This window comes from Schistocerca gregaria, chromosome 7, assembly GCF_023897955.1.
Source record: "Schistocerca gregaria isolate iqSchGreg1 chromosome 7, iqSchGreg1.2, whole genome shotgun sequence".
Classification (NCBI taxonomy): Eukaryota; Metazoa; Arthropoda; class Insecta; order Orthoptera; family Acrididae; genus Schistocerca; species Schistocerca gregaria.
Genome location: NC_064926.1, coordinates 403,283,976 through 403,302,366, shown reverse-complemented (window position 1 = coordinate 403,302,366; position 18,391 = coordinate 403,283,976). Strand labels below are relative to the sequence as shown.

At 43.1% G+C, this 18,391-nt stretch overlaps 1 non-coding gene across 1 annotated transcript; it reads left to right on the top strand.

The window, feature by feature from the left end:
- The first annotated feature begins 18,064 nt into the window (after positions 1–18,064).
- Trnas-cga (transfer RNA serine (anticodon CGA)) lies at positions 18,065–18,138 on the top strand. Its single transcript has one exon. It is a non-coding gene; the product is annotated as a tRNA-Ser (tRNA).
- Positions 18,139–18,391: the final 253 nt, after the last annotated feature.

Sequence of the window (18,391 nt, the reverse complement as noted above, 5' to 3'; positions counted from 1 at the left end):
TACATCGAGTGGTCTAAACGCACGAGTACGCCGAAGAGGTAAACAACTGCGCGAGCGCGAACTTCTCCGGCAGGGACGTACACAGACGTCCGTGCCGTAGCACCGCCGAAGGCAGACTGAACTGAGCCACCGAGACCACAGACGATACTGCGACTGCAGGGACTATATCGCGTACGCCTCCCGCGAGACCCACATTCTTACCTTGTATGTGCACACACTACATTCGTAGTGTCCCACACCAACACACTCATTACTCGTGGAAGACATTCTTTCCATGTCCCGTAAGAGTTCGGGGAATATGTGTGCATCCGCACAGAAGAAGAAGGTCATGACCGGTATTGTCAGAACTATATATTTATATGGATATGTCATCGGACATGTCCGAAAGAACAGACACCATATCCATATAAATATTCAGTCACTCATATCATACAGATATTTGGGAGGGAAAGTGTGTGCACAGGCACGAAGCAGAGAGATCACATAGACTGAGATAATTTAAAGCAATTGACAGCTTCATTGGCAGATAATATGAAACTGCAGTGTATCTACAAAAGAGACTGCTTAAAAATATTCTTAGGTTCAGGTGTACTGGAATCACGCTGGCCTGCACAAACAGGAAACACCGAGCGTATGCGAAGTGTGAATGGTCACAGATTTGGCTGCTTGTCCAGAGAGTCTAACACAAATCCTGAAGAATTTTAGGGTACTCGAAGACGTCCAACAACTCTTGAGAATCTGGTTAGAGAACTCCAAGAACAGGATTTCAGGACAGAAACTACAAATATTTCCAGCTTCCCCCCTTCCCCCCTTTGGTTCTTACCTCCACTATGTGTCGATGCCATATAGTTAGGGAGTTGTGTTATTGTTGTTGTTCAATCTTCAGTCTGAAGACTGGTTTGGTGCGCTTCTCCGCGCTAGTCTATCCTCTTCAAGTCTCATCATCTTCGAGTAACTATGGCAAGCTACATCCATTTGAATCTGCATACAATGTTCAAGCCGAGGTCTCCCGCTACAAGTTTGAGCCCCTACGCTCCCTCTGTCATTAAGCTGATAATTCCTTAATGCCTCTGGATGTGCTCTATCAACCGATCACTTCTTTTAGTCAACTTGTTCCATAAAGTTCTTTCCTCTCCAGTTCGATCATCTTATTAGCAATCCGATCAATCTACTAATCTTTAGCATTCTCCAGTAGCACAAGGTATTTCAAATGCCTCTATTTTCTTATTGTCCAATGCGTTTGTCGTACTCCTTCCCATTTCGTACTATGCAAATCTCCACAAAAAATTCCTATTTCTTAAATATATGTTCGGTGTTAGCAATGTTTCTGTTTTTCATAAATGCTCTTCTGGCTACTGCCAGTCTGCAGTTTACGTCCTAGTTATTCGGCCATCTTCAGTTACATGTTGCCCAAATACCGAGTCTCGCCTACTACTTTTGATGTCTCATTTTTCTATCTAATTTCCTCCGTATCGCCGGATTTAATTCGACTGACTTCATTCCATTATCCTTGTTTTACTTTTGTTGATGTTCATCTGATAATCTCCACTCAACACACAGTCCTTTCCGTTCAGATGATCTTCCGTTGCTCTGCCATCTCGACTGAACCTCAAAGTTTTAATTTTCTCTTCGTGTACTTGAATTCATTTTCCATATTTCACCTTCGTTTCCTTGACAGCTTTCTCCAGGTACAGACTGGTTAACATTCGGGATAGACTACAGTACTGTCTCATACCCTTCTGAACGACTGGTTCTCTCTCATATACTTCGTCCCTTATAACTGCAGTCTTGTTTCTGTAGAAGTTGTAGATAACCTTTTGCATCCTGTATTTTATACCTGCTGCTATCATAATTGCAGAGAGAGTAGGCTAGTCTACACTGTCAAAAACTTTCTCTAAATCTGCAAATATTATGTATGTAGATTCACTTTAACGTACCTTCTAAGATAAGTCGTAGGAACAACATGGCGTCGCGAGGTCTTTCGTTACTCCTGAACACAAATTGATTTTCATCAATGTTTTCTTACACAGTTTTTTTTTCATTCTTCTGTGGATAATTTGCACCAGTATCTTACAACCATGACCTATTAAACTGATATTTCTGTAATATCCACAAGTGACAGCACCTTTATTCGGAATTTCAATTGTCTTTAAGTCTTAGTATTTCGTCTGTCTTATATTTATTGAAATTCAGGTAGAATAGAGTCGCAGTGATATGTTCTTCCAAGGATATCAATAATTGTGAGGGAACGTCATCTGCTCCAGGTGTCTCCTTTTGGCATACGTCTTTTCTGTGCTCTGACTAATTCTCTTCGCAGTGTAATATCTCGTATCTCGTCTGCTTCTAGTTCCTTTTGACTTTCTGTAATAGTGACTTCAAGCCTATTTCCCTTCTATAGCCCTTCCATGTATTCCTTCTCTTCCCTTATTTGCTCAGAAGTGGTTTGCCTTCTGTGCTCTTGACATTCACACACTTCTTCTTTGTCAAAACGACTCTTCTATTTTACTATAAGTGTGACCTGTCTTTTTCTTAGTCATGTATGATTTTGCAGTCTTGCATTTCTCTTGTAGCCACTCCTGCAGTGCCATTTTGTTTCTGTCAGTCTCATTTGTTAGACGGATGTATTCATTTTTGTCTTCTCCACTTGCTGCACATTTGTCTCTTCTTTTACAAATTAAATTCAATATCTTGAGTGCTATCCCAGGGTTCCTACTGCGTCTTGTGTGTTTTCTTATATGAGAAGGAGCCGTACGGTCTCTAATTCATCCCACGCTCCACTCATAGACATATCGGTAAAAAAATGCATAATATTGCGTCACAGATCTCATTGTTAATGGAAGAGAGTATCTGTGAATATCTAAAAGAGTTCCGGGCTTCATGATTCTGAGCCAAACAAGAGTCCATGTAGTCCAGTTATTGGCAGGCTTTACAAGAGAGGCGTTGTGCATCACGAGGAACATTACCACTGAAATTTGGAGAGAACACTTCCGGGGAAGAGTTAGACAAAATATTAATTCCTCCCGCATACATCTCGCATAATTATCATGATGAGAAATTTCGAGAAATTAGAGCCAATACAAAGGCTTACTGACAACCATTCCCACACGCCATTCGTAAGTGAAACAAGGCAGGTAGGATGAGCTAGTGATACCAGAAGTACGCTCCACCACACACCATTAGAGGACTTGCAGAGTATGATATGATGCAAAAACAGATCGATTACCATCTCCCATGCGCTTTTGTGCACTTGAACAGGTGGAAAACAAACAGTGGTACGTTTTGCTATGCGTGAATTGTTTTCCTCGTGTAATTTATGCGACTCAGATAAATGATTAGTACAGAATCACATGATTCAGGAAAGGGGCTTAACGCGTGGCTGTCAGGCAGAAACAAGTGGGAGGATGTCCGCTGTTGTGTTTCAGCCCCACGACAATGCGCCCGCACGCGAACACGCAATACACAACCTGTTATTAAGCGAGGCGGCTTCACAGACCTTAACTATCACTCTGCATCCCAGATGTAGGCCCCGGTAACATTTATTTCGTAACCCGGAGAATTTCTCTCTAAGTGAATACTTCAACAGTGGTTACGCAGTCGCGAGAGGCGTTGCAAGCATTCTGAGGGCTTAAACTTCCTTGCTAGAGCTGGCGTAGTAGGCGAAGTGAGTCCAAAGTATTTTATCCAAGTTTGTATTCCACTGGTTGCTGTATGCGTCGTCACAGAGAATATAGTACATATTAATAATTGGACTCCCAGGCTATACGTTCACTGGAAGCTCACGGGAATAACGACTACCAGTAACGTATTCTGTTATGTTTCTCAGGCGGACCAGTAAATATTTAAGGTGATCCATTAATTCGAATAAAACAATCCATAAAACATATGACCAATTTTTGTGTTACAGAGATACAGCTGGTTACAGAGAGAAGTTTTTATTTCTTCTGTTTGTAATCCAGTTGCTGTCGACTGTTGGTCCAGATTGTCCCACTCCTCAACGACGATTCGGCCTAGATCCCTCAGAGCGGTTGGTAGGTCATGTCGTCCATAAACAGCCCATTTCAGTCTACCCCAGGCATGTTCGATAGGTTCATGTCTGGAGAACATTGTGGCCACTCTAGTCAATCGATGTCGTTATCATGAAGGAAGTCATTCTCAAGGTGTGTACGCTGGGGGCGCGAATTGTCGTCTATGAAGACGAATGCCTCGCGAATATGCTGCGGATATGGTTGAACCATCGGTCAGAGGATGGCATTCACGTATCGTACAGCCGTTACGGCGCCTTCCGTGATCACCAGCGGTATACGTCGGCCCCACGCAATGCCACCCGAAAACAACAGGGGACCTCCACCTTGCAGCACTCGCTGGACAGTGTGTCTACGGCATTCAGCCTGACAAGGTTGCCTTCAAACATGTCTCCGACGATTGTCTGGTTGAACGCATACGTGACAGTCATCGGTGAAGACAACGTGATGATAGTCCTGAGCGGTCCATTCGGCATGATGTTGGGACCATCTGTACCGCGCTGCATGGTGTCGTGGTTGCAAAGATGGACCTCGTCATGGAAGTCGGGAGTGAAGTTGCGCATCATGCAGCCTATTGAGCACAGTTTGAGTCCTAAAAGGACCTCCTGTGGCTGCACGAAAACCATTATTCAACATGGTGGCGTTGCTGTCAGGGTTCGTCCGACCCATAATCCGTAGGTAGCGGTCATCCACTGCAGTAGTAGCCCTTTGGCTGCCTGAGCGAAACATGACATCGACAGTTCCTATCTCTCTGTATTTCCTTCATACCCGAACAACATCGCTTTGGTTCACTCCGAGACCCTTGGACACTTGTTGAGAGCGCTTCCCAGCACAAAGTAACAACGCGGACGCGATCGAACCGCGGTATTGACCGTCTAGGCATGGTTGAACTACAGACAACACGAGCCGTGTACCTCCTTCCTGGTGGAATGACTGGAACTGATCGGCTGTCGGACCATCTTGGTCTAATACGCGCTGCTCATGCATTGTTGTCTACATCTTTGGGCGGGTTTAATGACATCTGTAAACAGTCTAACGGACTATGTCTGTGATACAATACCCACAGCCAACGTCTGTCTCCAAGAGTTTTGGGAACCAGGGTGATGCAGAACTTTTTTTGATGTGTGTGATTTCCAAGCTATGACTTTTTTAAAAGTCAGAACATGATTTTATAAGCAAACCATATAATAAATTGAGGAAGAAGAGAAAGAAAAATAAACTGTGTGTAAATGCTTGGAATTTACTGATTCGTTGTGTAGACTCAGATAGCGCTGTTCTGCGGAGTGCTCTGACGCTGTAGCGGCTTCGTCGATGCGGTCCGCCGTGCGCTCGTAGCGCCGTGTTCCTCCAGGTGAGCAGCTCTCGGCTGCCCCACATGTCCACAGGAAGCTGCGACTGCTGTTGTGTCGTGACCTCCGGCACCGTTGCCCAGGAGCACGGCGGCCTTCCCGCCCGGGTACCGCTCCGCGCTACTTCGGAGGCCGTGCGACATCTAGATCCGCCGCAGGGGTCACGGAGACACTTTAACGAGCCACCTGCCTGTGACCGCATCCCGCTAAACGGCCTGCGTTATCCTCGGTTCCGGCGCCGCCGTGAAGTACGTGTCACACGTGGTAGCATGTGTTGTACTTTTACTCGCGACCTGACGGGATGGCTGCGAAGCAGATGCCTCTGGTTTCTAGGCTCTTCCCTGCAAGGAGCTTTGCGTGTTTTCCGCTGATAGAACCGGTGGTAGTTTCCTTGAGTATGTTACCTACGCTGGCCAATCATGAGTCTTGCAGGCATCTCACGTGATAACCTTAATGCGCACCAACGTAATGAACACGCTTGGCTGGGCCGGACGTGGTGGCCGAGAGGTTCTAGGCGCTTCAGTCAGGAACCGCGCGACTGCTACGGTCGCAGGTCGGAAGCCTGCCTTCGACGTGGATGTGTGTGATGCCCTAAGGTTAGTTATGTTTAAGTAGTTCTAAGTTCTAGGGGACTGATGACCTCAGATGACAAGTCCCATAGTGCTCAGAGCCATTTGAACCGCGCTTTGCTGGCCCTTTGAAAGGGTACAGTACCGCCCGATATTGAAAATAGGTACAACATTCTTCGTTATTCTTGTCAGACCAACATATTTTTTGTAATAATAACTCAATTTCACGTAATACACCGAATCCGGATACCAGTGTAGGAAAGAATGACAATTTATTTATTTAATTGATCACATGTGCGCTCCCACAAAATAAATCCCTACATCCAATTTGGTGAGATCTGTGAAATGAATGAATGTATGGTGGTCTGCTAACCGCAGATAGTGAATGTTAATATATGATCATCTTTGAGAAGGTCCTTTGGTCACCTTTGGTGGAACCAAGGAGATGAAATTTACCTGAGCTTTGAGCGCCTGAAATGTGGCTGACCAATACGGTAGCAAGGTGCTTCCCCATCTTGACAGAGGTGCGAGCTGACCTGAAGAACGGCCATTCTGGCGCTGGATCTTGTGTTGGTAAGACCTGTCTTAGATGTGCTCTGTAAATACAAAAGAGTGGATGCAATTGTATGCATGTGGAATACTTAAGAGTAGCTTGGAATAATAATTTCTCTATTTCAGGAACTTTGTGGGGAGAATTAAATGTCAGGCGGGTCGTAGTAATCTTCGGAAGTGACCAACGGTCACAATGAAACCACGCGTAGCAATAAGTTGAAATACTTCCGAGTGCTTAAGTTAAGCTGAATTACTAGCGTGTGTACTATAAGTTGCAAATATTTAAGAAATGGCGTGTGCAGGACTTGAAATTAGAGACGAGTACTTCCACGTGGTGAGTACTATGTAAGTCTCAATCTGTGTATGAGACAAAAGATAAAGAGAAGTACTCGTCCATGGTATAAGTTGAGGACTCGCGTGGGTGATGAATATGTTCTTAATATTACTTTGCGTGTTATGTTTCCGTGTGACGCTTGATTCAAATTATAATACTCTGAGGGAGAAGCAAAGTGAGTCAGCCGTCTATCCAGCAACGCCACTTGGCTTGCATTGCACAGGGAGACGTGCATATATCCTCCAGCGTTCGTAGTAGGAAAGGAAAGAAAAGTTACGAAGTGAGGCAGTGTCATGTGAAACTGGGATGAATATTAATTGAAGTGAGAAAGCTGAAAGTGATGTGATTATAACGTTGTGACTATTCTTGGTGTTGTATTGTATGTTGCCAGTGTGATGTATTTCATGTAATATAAGTATGTGTGGTTTGCATGGGAGAGTAGCAAGATAGGTTCAGAGGCAGTGAGTTATTCTTGTTCCTTTTTGTACCGCTCGGTCTGGAGGAAATTTTCGGAATGATGGGTGTGAGAGTCGAAGTGTGAGATATAGCAAAAGATCCACCATCCTATCCAGAAACGACACTGTAGTATTAGATAATTACGAGTCCATAAGATAGAGAATCACCAATGTAAAGCCATGCCCACTGGGCGGAGTTTCTCATGTGCAATTGTTGTAGAAAATGTAATGGTGTGTTTAGGTTATAGAATTTATCGGAATAGAAAAGATAGTGAAAAGAAAAAGATTGATGGCCTTTTCCTTCGAGTAGTATGTTGTCATGATATCCAGAATTTATAATGTGTGCGCCATTCATATTCAGTGCGATGGCCACATGTTGATCAAAGCCGTTGGGTAAGAAAGAACATGTGGTACTGCCAGTGCGTAGTGAACAGTCAGAGTTGTGTAAATTACTAATAGCAGATGTGCGTTATCCGTTTCCGTTGCGTAATGTTCAAACATGAGAATAATTTGTAGCTTAATTGTGAGTGCTAGAGCTCACAATCAGTTATCGAGGAATATGAATAAATCCACTCGCTTGGCAGACCACTCGTCTTGCAGGCCTGACTGTTTGATGCCACAGTATGAGCAAAGCATGTGGGTGCCTCTCACCTTCAATTACCGCGAACGGCTCCACAGTGGAGTAAATTCCTTCTCCAAAGAAGACGAAGTAAATTTTCCTGAATTCGAATCAAGAGCAGCTGCAAACATGAGTAACGTAGAAACAGATATCCTCGGAGTACTGAAGAAACTTTAAGTCGCTTTGAAAAAAAGTAAGTCTTCCGGTCCAGACTATATACAAGTTAGGTTCCTTTCAGACTATGCTGATACAATAGCTCCATACTTAACAAATGTACGCAACCGTTCACTCGACGAAACAACCGCGCGCAAAGACTAGAAAGTTTCACGGGTGACACCAATATTCAAGAAAGGTAGCAGGAGTAATCCACTAAATTAAAGGCCCATATCATTAAAGTCGATACGCAGCAGGATTTTGGAACATATATTGTGTTCGAACATTATGCGTTACCTCGAAGAGCAAGTTTGATTGACACAGAATCAGCACGTATTTAGAAATCATCGTTCTTGTGAAACTCACACGACGTGTTGAGTGCTGTTGATAGGGGATTTCAAATTGATTCCGTATTTCTAGATTTTCAGAACATTTGTACCATACAAGCGGCTTGTAGTGAAATTGTATGCTTCTGGAATATCGTCTCAGTTATGTGACTGGATTCGTGATTTCTTGTCAGAGGGTCACAGTTAGCAATAACTGACGGAAAGTCATCGAGTAAAACAGAAGTGATTTCTAGCGTTTCCCAAGGTAGTGTTATAGCCCATTCGCTGTTCCTTATTTATTTAAACGATTTAGGAGACAATCTGAGCAGCCACCTTAGGTTGTTTGCAGATTATGCTGTCGTTTATCGTCTAGTAAATTCGTCAGAACATCAAAGCAAATTACAAAACGATTTAATAAAGATATCTGTTTGGTGCAAAATTGGCAATTGGCCCTAAATAACGAAAAGTGTGAGGTCATCCCCATGAGTGGTAAAAGGAATCCGTTAAACTTCGATTACACGATAAATGTCAAATCTAAAGGCTGTAAATTCAACCAAATACTTAGGCATTACAATACGAACAACTTAAATTGCAAGCAACATACAGAAAAAGTTGCGGTGAAGGCTATCCAAAGATTGCGTTCTATTGGCAGGACACTTAGAAAATGTAACAGATCTTCTAAAGAGACTGCCTATACCACGTTTGTCCGTCCTCTTTTAGAATACTTCTGGACGATGTGGGATTCTTACCACATAGAATTGACGGAGAACATCGACAAAGTTCAAAGAAGGGCAGCACGTTTTGTATTATTGCGAAATAGTGGAGAGAGGGTCACTGAAATGATACAGGATTTGCGATCGAAATCATTAAAACAAAAGCGATTTTCGTTGCGGCAGAATCTTCTCACGAAATTTCGACCACCAACTTTCTGCCACAAATGCGAAAATATTTTGTTGACTCTGACCTACATAGGGATAAACGATCATCATAATAAAATAAGGGATATCAGAGCTCGCACGGGAAGATATAGGTGTTCGTTTTTCCCACGGGCTGTACGTGATTGGAATAATAGAGAATTATTGTGAAAGTGATTCGATGAACCCTCTGCCAGGAACGTAGGTGTGACTTGCAGAGTATCCATGTAGATGTAGATGTTCGTGTTTTAAATGATGCATGTTGAAAGGTGATGGGTAGTGTCTCTGAGAACTAATAAAAAGGAATTGGAAAAATAAAGACGTAGGTCCCGTGTTCTTGCCCTGTCACTGCTTGAATTCTGAATAAAAGTCGCCAGCAATGACGGTCGACGTCCGGGAAAGGAGCCTATCTGATTATGCCAAAGCATTTTTTATACAGGGCAGAAAGCGGATAAATGTTCAGGACAGCATCTTGTCCTTGGGGGAGGGAAGTTATCCACATAGCAGAAAGAATTAGTAATTAACAACGGCATGAGAAAGCATAAAACAACAGAAATTACCACAGTAAAGGTACGTAACGTGTCCCTTAGGAGATGTGGTGTGTAAATAAGAGAAAAGGTGACATGACAATCTCTGCAGTGATAAAATATTCCGGATTATTCCCCATTTAGATCTCTGAGACGAAACTGTCGAGGGGAAGGCGGCCACGAGAAAAACATTGAGTCACCAACGAACTGATACCGTTCTACGGATCGGAGTAGGGGATGTCAGATGTCTACCTGTGGCAGCTAAACTAAAAAATCTAAAAAGGGAAATGCAAAGGCTCATTCTGGATGTAGCAGGAAGCAGTAAGCTATAACTGAATGAAGATTTCTAATCAGACAAAGAGAGGGTAATATCAACAGCAGCTTAAAGTGTCAGAACCCGACTAGGTTTCATTTTGAATAAAAGTATAGTGAGTTTCTGTGAACAATGAAAGGATTATTTTCATCAGACAGAAACCAAAGCTAATAGTTCAGGTATACATGTACACCTCACATGCAGAAGATGAAGAGATAAATCATACGATGAAACTGAAGTGTAATTCTGTATGTAAAAGGGGATGAAACTCGAATATTCAGCACCCTGGACTCGCATTCGGGAGGACGACGGTTCAATCCCGCCTCCGGCCAACCTGATTTAGGTTTTCCGTGATTTCCCTAAATCGTTTCAGACAAATGCCGGGATGGTTCCTTTGAAAGGGCACAGCCGATTTCCTTCCCAATCCTTTCCAAACCCGAGCTTGCGCTCCGTCTCTAATGACCTTGTTGTCGACGGGACGTTAAACACTCACAACCACCATCGAATATTCATGGGTAAGTGAAAAGTCTTACTGGTATAAGGAACTATTAGTTGGTAGTTGATGGTTGGAGACACAACACGTTTGTTACAGGGAGTCTGCGAAAACCAGTCCATACAAGTTGGCCACTGATGAATCGTGTTTAAGATTGGAGTTAACCCCCTCAGCGTCAGTTAAGCACTGAAGATGGTGCACTGAGGCATCGAAGCTGGCAGCCATATGAGAGATAAATCACATCATAAGAACGGCTCTAGGTTTTCCATTTCATTACATAATGTATTCTGGTCTGCAAATAGAATGAATACAGAAAAACCTATCTGGTAAGGTTCCTAGATAGGGGCAATACTCCAGTATCTGTCAGCTATTATTTTTTCAAGTCACCACCATCTGGATCACATTTCCTGAGAATTCTTCCAATGAATCTCATTTTGGAATCCGTCATTCACATGATTACTTTTATGTAATGGTCCATTTGAAATAGCTTCATACGCGTACTTCCACAAATATAATGAATTTACATCTACATCGATACTCTACAAGCCACCGTAAAGCGCGTGGCGGAGAGTACCCTTTACCGATATTTGTCATTTCCCCTCCTGTTCCACTCATAAATAGAGCAAGGGACAAACGAATGACTGTATGCCACCCGATGAGTAGTAATTTCTCGTATCTTATGTTCGTAGTCCTTAAGCGCGATGTATGTAGGTGGCAGCAAATCAAAATGTTCAAATGTGTGTGAGTTCTTAAGAGACCAAACTGCAGAGGTCATCGGTCCCTAGACTTACACACTACTTTAACTTGAACTAACCTATGCTAAGAACAACACACACACCGGTGCCCGAGGGAGGACTCGAATCTCCGGCGGGAGAGGCCGCGCAGTCAGTGACATGGCGCCTCAAACACCGCTGCACTCCGCTTGGCTGGAGGCAGCATAATTGTTCGGCAGTTAGCTTCAAATGCCGGTTCTCTAAATTTTCTTAATCATGTTTCCCGGAAAGAATGCTGCCTTCCCTCCAGGGATTGCCATTTGAGTTCCTGAAGCATCTCCGTAACACTTACGTTTTGTCCGAGCCTACCGGCAACAATTCTAGCAAACCTTCTCAACACTGCTTCGATGACTTCCTGCAATCCGACCTGGTACGGATCCCAAGTACTCGAGTAGTATTGAAGAATGGGTCGCACCAGCGTCCTATATGCGTTGTTCTTTACAGGTGAACCACTCTTTCCTAAAATTCTCCCAATAAACCGAAGTCGTCCATTTGCCTTCCCTACCGCAGATATGGATGCTTTCAGAGATTGTTCAGCAGTCTTGTAAAACTAATGGGTGTGTACTCCTGTTTAGGAGTTATACTTAAGGATTATTTTGAGGATCAACAGACAATCCTAGAATAAAGCGCCGATTATGTGTGGATCTGTTTGCATTGCAATACAATCTTCTAGAGCTTCCACCGTTCACTATACATCAGTACCATCTATCAAGAGCCTCAACGAGTTCAAAGTCATATACGAGAAAATTTACATGTATTATGAACAGTAAAGATCTTACAAAACTCCTTTTGGGTACACCCATAGCTACTTTCTGTATTGTAGTCTTCAAACCAATCAAAGAACTGGTTTGATATTCCGTTCACAAGTGTTTGATCACTAGGCGGCAGTGTGTATCTATGACAACCACATTCTGGAAGGCAAATACCAGATCACGAACCTGTTCACCGCTATCTAATGCATTCTGCGTCTCATGGACGAACATAGCGAGCTCTATTATTTTACTCTTCCGTAGACCATTTGTTACTAACGTCTTTGGAAAGGGCATGGCTTGATAATTTTATGTATCCCATAAGATACAAACACTGTCTGTTATTCCCCCGAACGGAAGTCCTGCAAACGGTGTTCTGGTTCATTTCTACAATCAACAGAATGAGAGTCCCCCAAAGCGGTGCTCAGGTTGAATACCACAATTAACAAAACATGAGTCTGACAAAGCAGTGCTCAGATGCGCTCCACAATCAACAGAACGAGAATCCCGTAAGCGGTGCTCAGATTTAACGCCATGATCAACACAATGTGAGTCTCGCAAATTGCTCCTCCAATTGGAGTCCACACTGAACAGAACGAAAGTCTTGCAAAGCAATGCTCGTGTTCAAGTCCACAATCAACAGAACGTGTGGCCCGCAAAGAGGTGCCCAAGTTCAAAACCGCACTCAACAGAATGTGAGTGCCTGGCAGCGGTGATCACTTTCAACCTCACAATCAACAGAACGTGAGTCCCTCAAAAAAGTGCTCACGTTCTACACCAAAATCAATAGAATGAGAGTCTTCCAAAGCAATATTCAGATTCAAGTCCACAATCAACAGAACGAGAGTCTCGCAAACTTGTGTTAAAGTTCAAGCTCACGACTAGATGTTGGAGTAGCTGGAAAAAGTAAAGGTTGTGTTAAGAGTTTGTACCGGCACAGAGACAGAGCGACTTTCCAGGAGAAGGTGCAAGCCAACCATTCTGTTACAGAAAAGTCTGTCGATATCACAGTATAGTATGTGCAACGAGAAATTTAATACATAACCCAAATATAAATTTAGGTCGTCAAAACTGTCTAGTATGGTGTGTTCCTAAAAGCTTCATATAGCGGAGTGATCTGTGACGAACTTTACGGATCGTCTAGCACCAGAAGGTTTGCCAGGTACACTCTGGGTCCGTAGCGACCTCTACCCAGCTCTGCTTCTTAGTGATGTGTCCTATGTTGGCCATATTGATATCCTCAGTCACGAGGAGAGCATAGAAAATGCCATGACACGATTTTCCAAAACAATCCACTCAGTGGAAGAGGGGCCAAAATAAGCAAATACATGTCTGAGCTAATACATAGATACTCAGCCTTTTCTAAGAAAAAAACTGACACTTCTCGACGTAATTTAGATGCCTCTCAGCGCTCAGTGAACTTAAGTCAACTGCTGGAGTAGCGGCTAGTGTGGTGGTTTGTCACTTTTGCTTCCTGTCTTCATAACCTATTTATTGTTTTTTTTTAATGTATCTACCCATGTCTGTAGAGGGTTACTAGATGAATGTTTCTTATCAAGTTTTTTATTATTATTACTATTATTATTGTAAAACAATAAACTGGTAGCCAAGATCGCAGAAATTCTTTTTGATTCCATGATTACCGGTTTCGACGAAACTAAAGCCGCCATCATCGGATCTTAGGACACATACAGGCTACAACATCAAGGCAAACAATGGTGATATTAATAGTTACCTATCACACGCAGGCCTTACAAAATTGTCGTAAGTAGCACATAGGCGTCCAAGAGAGATGACATTATAAATTTTAAGTGTCTCCATCACATACATGTGTCCTAAGATCCGATGATGGCGGCTTTAGTTTCGCCGAAACCAGTAATCATGGAATAAAAAGGAATTCCTGCGATCTTGGCTACCAGTTTATTGTTTTACAAGCATCTATATCGCTCCCACATGAGCACAATGTGCTCCCTACAGAACATTATTATAATTATTATCATTATTGTGTCAGGCACTCGTTTTATAAAGTATTTGTCGTGTTGTTCTGACCATTTTGTATAGGCAAAAGCCACATGATACCCCTTCCCTTTCTTTTTTTGTAGAGGGCAGGCAGCCCACTGACAAAACACAATTAGGATATATGAGGACTTTATATTAACTGTAAAATTACGCAGTAAGTGCCATTCATTCGAGATATAGGAGATGTATTGAGAGAGGATGAGTCACTCTCTCACTGTTTCCCATATTCAGGGCTGCTCTTAAATGTTTGATGACAGGAAGTTATCAGCATGAGCAGTCACTGATGGGAACATGTACATTGCTAAAGCAAGTGGGATTTTTATAGTGGCTCTCCTTCGAATAGTATTTTTCTGGAGTTGAAAACAAGGAATCAGTTTGGTCATTTATCAGTAAATCTTCCAGTGGACTTTTGAGCCTTGGAAGCCATGCTCAGCTGTTAGGGAAAGGAGCATCTCGAATCACTCACAGGGGATACAGTGCTGGTCCCAAGAACTACTCGCATCGGTGTGCAGACAACGCACTCGGCTGAAGAGGCAGAAAAACTTCCTGCCTGGACCTACCTGTTAGGTACCTGGGGCAGGAGCATGAGAGAATTTTAGGTCACCCGGCCAATGCGTTTCGACAGTACTGTAAACGCCCTATGTCAGCCATAAAAATTCGGAAGTTTCCGTGTTCTCTGTGGACCGAACGCTATTGAGAGAGCTGTCAAGTGGTATTGTTCCTCTACTTGCAGAGCTTTTTGTGAAGCCTGAAGCCTTACAAACTATGTTAGAAGGAGCGCAACATTTATAGTGGCTCTGAAATGCTCCATTTTGGGACTTAAAACCTCTTCTCTTCATTTGAACGAGGTCCCTGGTCGGACACGCTATAACGTTCAAGTCATCCAGATAATGATCTCCATGATAAATGTATTGTTCACTTTTGAGCTAAACAGGAACTCAAAAGACGCTGCCTGAAGTGGCTGCGGGAAAAAAACAGCAGGTTGGGAATTAATGAGTCAGGGATTGGCTGCTTCTCCAAAAAAGAGAAGAATATTGTCAACTTTGATTAGGACTGGATGAAGGGTAGAACAGATAAGTTAGAGGGGAGGCATGGAACTCGTGGAGCCTTTTGATTGGCACAGAACTCTTCTGGGGGTAGTTGTATGATTGCTTTTTGGGTGTTTACCGAGGTTTGATGGAAAGTGAGGAGCGGAGAAAATCAGTCTTCCGAGTCAAGCTCAGATCTGGAGAGTACTCTGGTCTTAACTCCTGCTACGACTGGGTTGCACGTGGGACACTCGTCCTGATTGTGAATTTGCACTGGTTTTGATCTCGACGGGGAGCCTGTGGTGAAAACTTAACTCTACCGAATGTTTAGGCCTCAGTCATCTCAGACAACTTGCTACGCCGAGGGGAAACTAATTCATATCAGGTCTGCTGCTTGACATTTGATCTCCTTGTTCACACTGTCGTATAAATGACTCAAACTGACCATGGAATGACTAGTGAACGGGAATGTCACACCCTGGAATCTTCTGGGTTTCAGGGCTCTATTAAAGTGTAACTGCGATCCATGTAACATATCTGCCATGACTTTGCTTATTTCGTTCCCATGACAACTAATTGCAGACGCTTGCACCACGACCATCACACGGGGCAGTGCTACACATTGAGAAAGGGGTATAGCATTGCTGTTAAGGCAAACAGAACCACAGTCTCGCCACTTGCTCTCAGCTGCACCATCATAGTATAACTTCTGTGTAGAATAAATTCATCTAAGTCTATTCAGCGTCAGATAATTTCTTGCTTCTGCAAATTTGGAGCCTGAGTAAATAGTTTAATCAGACAGATCTTAGTCTTTGCCAATCAGTAGCCACCCAATGGAGAGTTAACTATTTCTTGCGTCTGTTTGTGTTGCCAACAGTTCCTGATTTATTGGTCATCACGCTTAATGTGTATTGTTGGTTCTACTTTGTAATCGATAAACTTGTGCCACAACTTTCATTAAAGTACAGTCTCGTGTTGATTGACTGCAACAATGACAGGGCCACCATTTCATTAATATTATTTCACCATTAAGGTTCATTTGGATTGTTATAAGAGTGATAACCTCTAATACAGGCTAACAACAACTAACGCAGTCAAAAGGCAAAATCAAATTAGCAGATGGATGGGCCAGATAGTCAAGTGGAAGGCTTACTAATTAAAGTGACTGCTCTCAGGTCTAAACCCATAGTCGCGTGTTTATCCTCAAATAATACCGAAAATCCAGTGCAGTCTTGCAGTATGTGTGTATTATATTTTCAAGGGTTACAATCTTTTTAAATTATCATATTCTTATATTGCATTTCATTCTTATATCAATTCTTAATTCTTATATTGTATTCTTACGTTTATTCTTAAGGAAAATTTGGTGCATTCCCTTCGAGTATACCAATCGCAGAAATATTCGATATACAGCAATTCCGTACATTACAAGTATCAAGGGAAGGTTGGCTGTCACAGCGATATTTCTTCATGTGAATGTTATTCGAGTCAGAAACATCGTTGACATTGCTGAAGGTTTCACGCGCTGGCAATAATTTCGCACAAACCCATGTCTAGTAGATCAGTTTTCCGAAAATTGGCACTTGCAGTTGATTACGAATGGACATACTACACGAAGTACATCGAAAACAATTTCAAAAAATTATTTCTTTCATATTTTTTTTAAATTCATTCACCAGACGTACAATTAGTAGACGAATAAAAACAACCGTTATTTCACTATACGTTGGAAATCATACTTGTAGCAGTCTTATACAGACATGGATAAATGAATGAAAAGTAAAAACAAAAATCGGCTTTCAAATACTGGGCCCAAAAGCGTGAAGCAGCGACGCTAGCCTCTGTGTAACTGTTCCGGTTGAACTACTTATGCGCTGGTAGGCAAATGAAATTTCTCGAAAACTTTTACCGTCACTTTCTCAGAAATAATTTTCTCAGAAACAGTCAAATGTTCACAGATAAGCCGAGACACTCGTTCGCTAATACTGGCCCCTCATATACAAGTGGCGAAGTTATTGCGCTTGCGGTGTTCTCCTCGTCAGTGGTGTGTCCTCATCGCTGTCGGCTGAGAAAACAACGATCCTCTCGAGCCTTGTAGTGAGGATTCTCCTCCAGTCTAAATGATGGTTCTCCTTACCTAGTCACGCCTGGAAAGCCCTCAGGAAGATAATGCATGTGACAGAGTACAGCAGGAAAATTGTTTTCTCGCTTTCAGGAAGATCGTTTTGACATTTAATGATCCACACGTTCAGAAAGAGCTTTCATGTAGAATGAAATATTAACTCTGCAGCGGAGTGCGAGCTTACATGAAACTTCCTGGCAGATTAAAACTGTGTGTCGGACAAAGACTCGAACTCTGGAACTTTGCCTTTAGCGGGTAAGTGCTCTACCAGCTGAGCTACCCAAGCACGACTCGCGCCCCGTCCTCACAGCTTTACTTCTGCCAGTACCTTTTCTCCTACCTTCCAAACTTAACAGAAGCTCTTCTGCGAACCTAGCAGAACTAGCACTCCTGAAAGAAAGGATATTGCGGAGACATAGTTTAGCCACAGCCTGGGGGGGGGGGGGGGGGGGTGTACCAGAATGAGAATTTCACTCTGCAGCGGAGTGTGCGCTGATATGAAACTTCCTGGCAGATTAAAACTGTGCGCCGGACCGAGACTCGAACTCGGGACCTTTGTCTTTCACGGGAAAGTGCTCTACCAACTGAGCTACCCAAGCACGACTAACGCCCCGTCCTCACAGCTTTACTTCTGCCAGTACCTCGTCATCTACCTTCCAAACTTCGCAGGAGAGCACCTGTAAAGTTTGGAAGGTAGGAGACGAGATACTGGCAGAAGTAAAGCTGTGAGGACGGGGCGTTAGTCGTGCTTGGGTAGCTCAGTTGGTAGAGCACTTGCCCGCGAAAGGCAAAGGTCCCGAGTTCGAGTCTCGCTCCAAACACAGTTTTAATCTGCAGGGAAATTTCAAGACCTTTCATGGTTTGAAGAGCGTTTAAACCCATTAAGCCGCAATGATACACGAGGGTGTAGTCGATTATTGGCAAATGTGATGCACTGTGATCATCCCGTCATAGTACGACATTTGTATGCAATGAGGGAGGTTCAAAAAAGAGTGTTTGGGTACAAGCACGCTCTAAGCCAAAATCACGAAAATCATCAGTCGGCCATATGTTCAAATGTGTGTGAAATCTTAT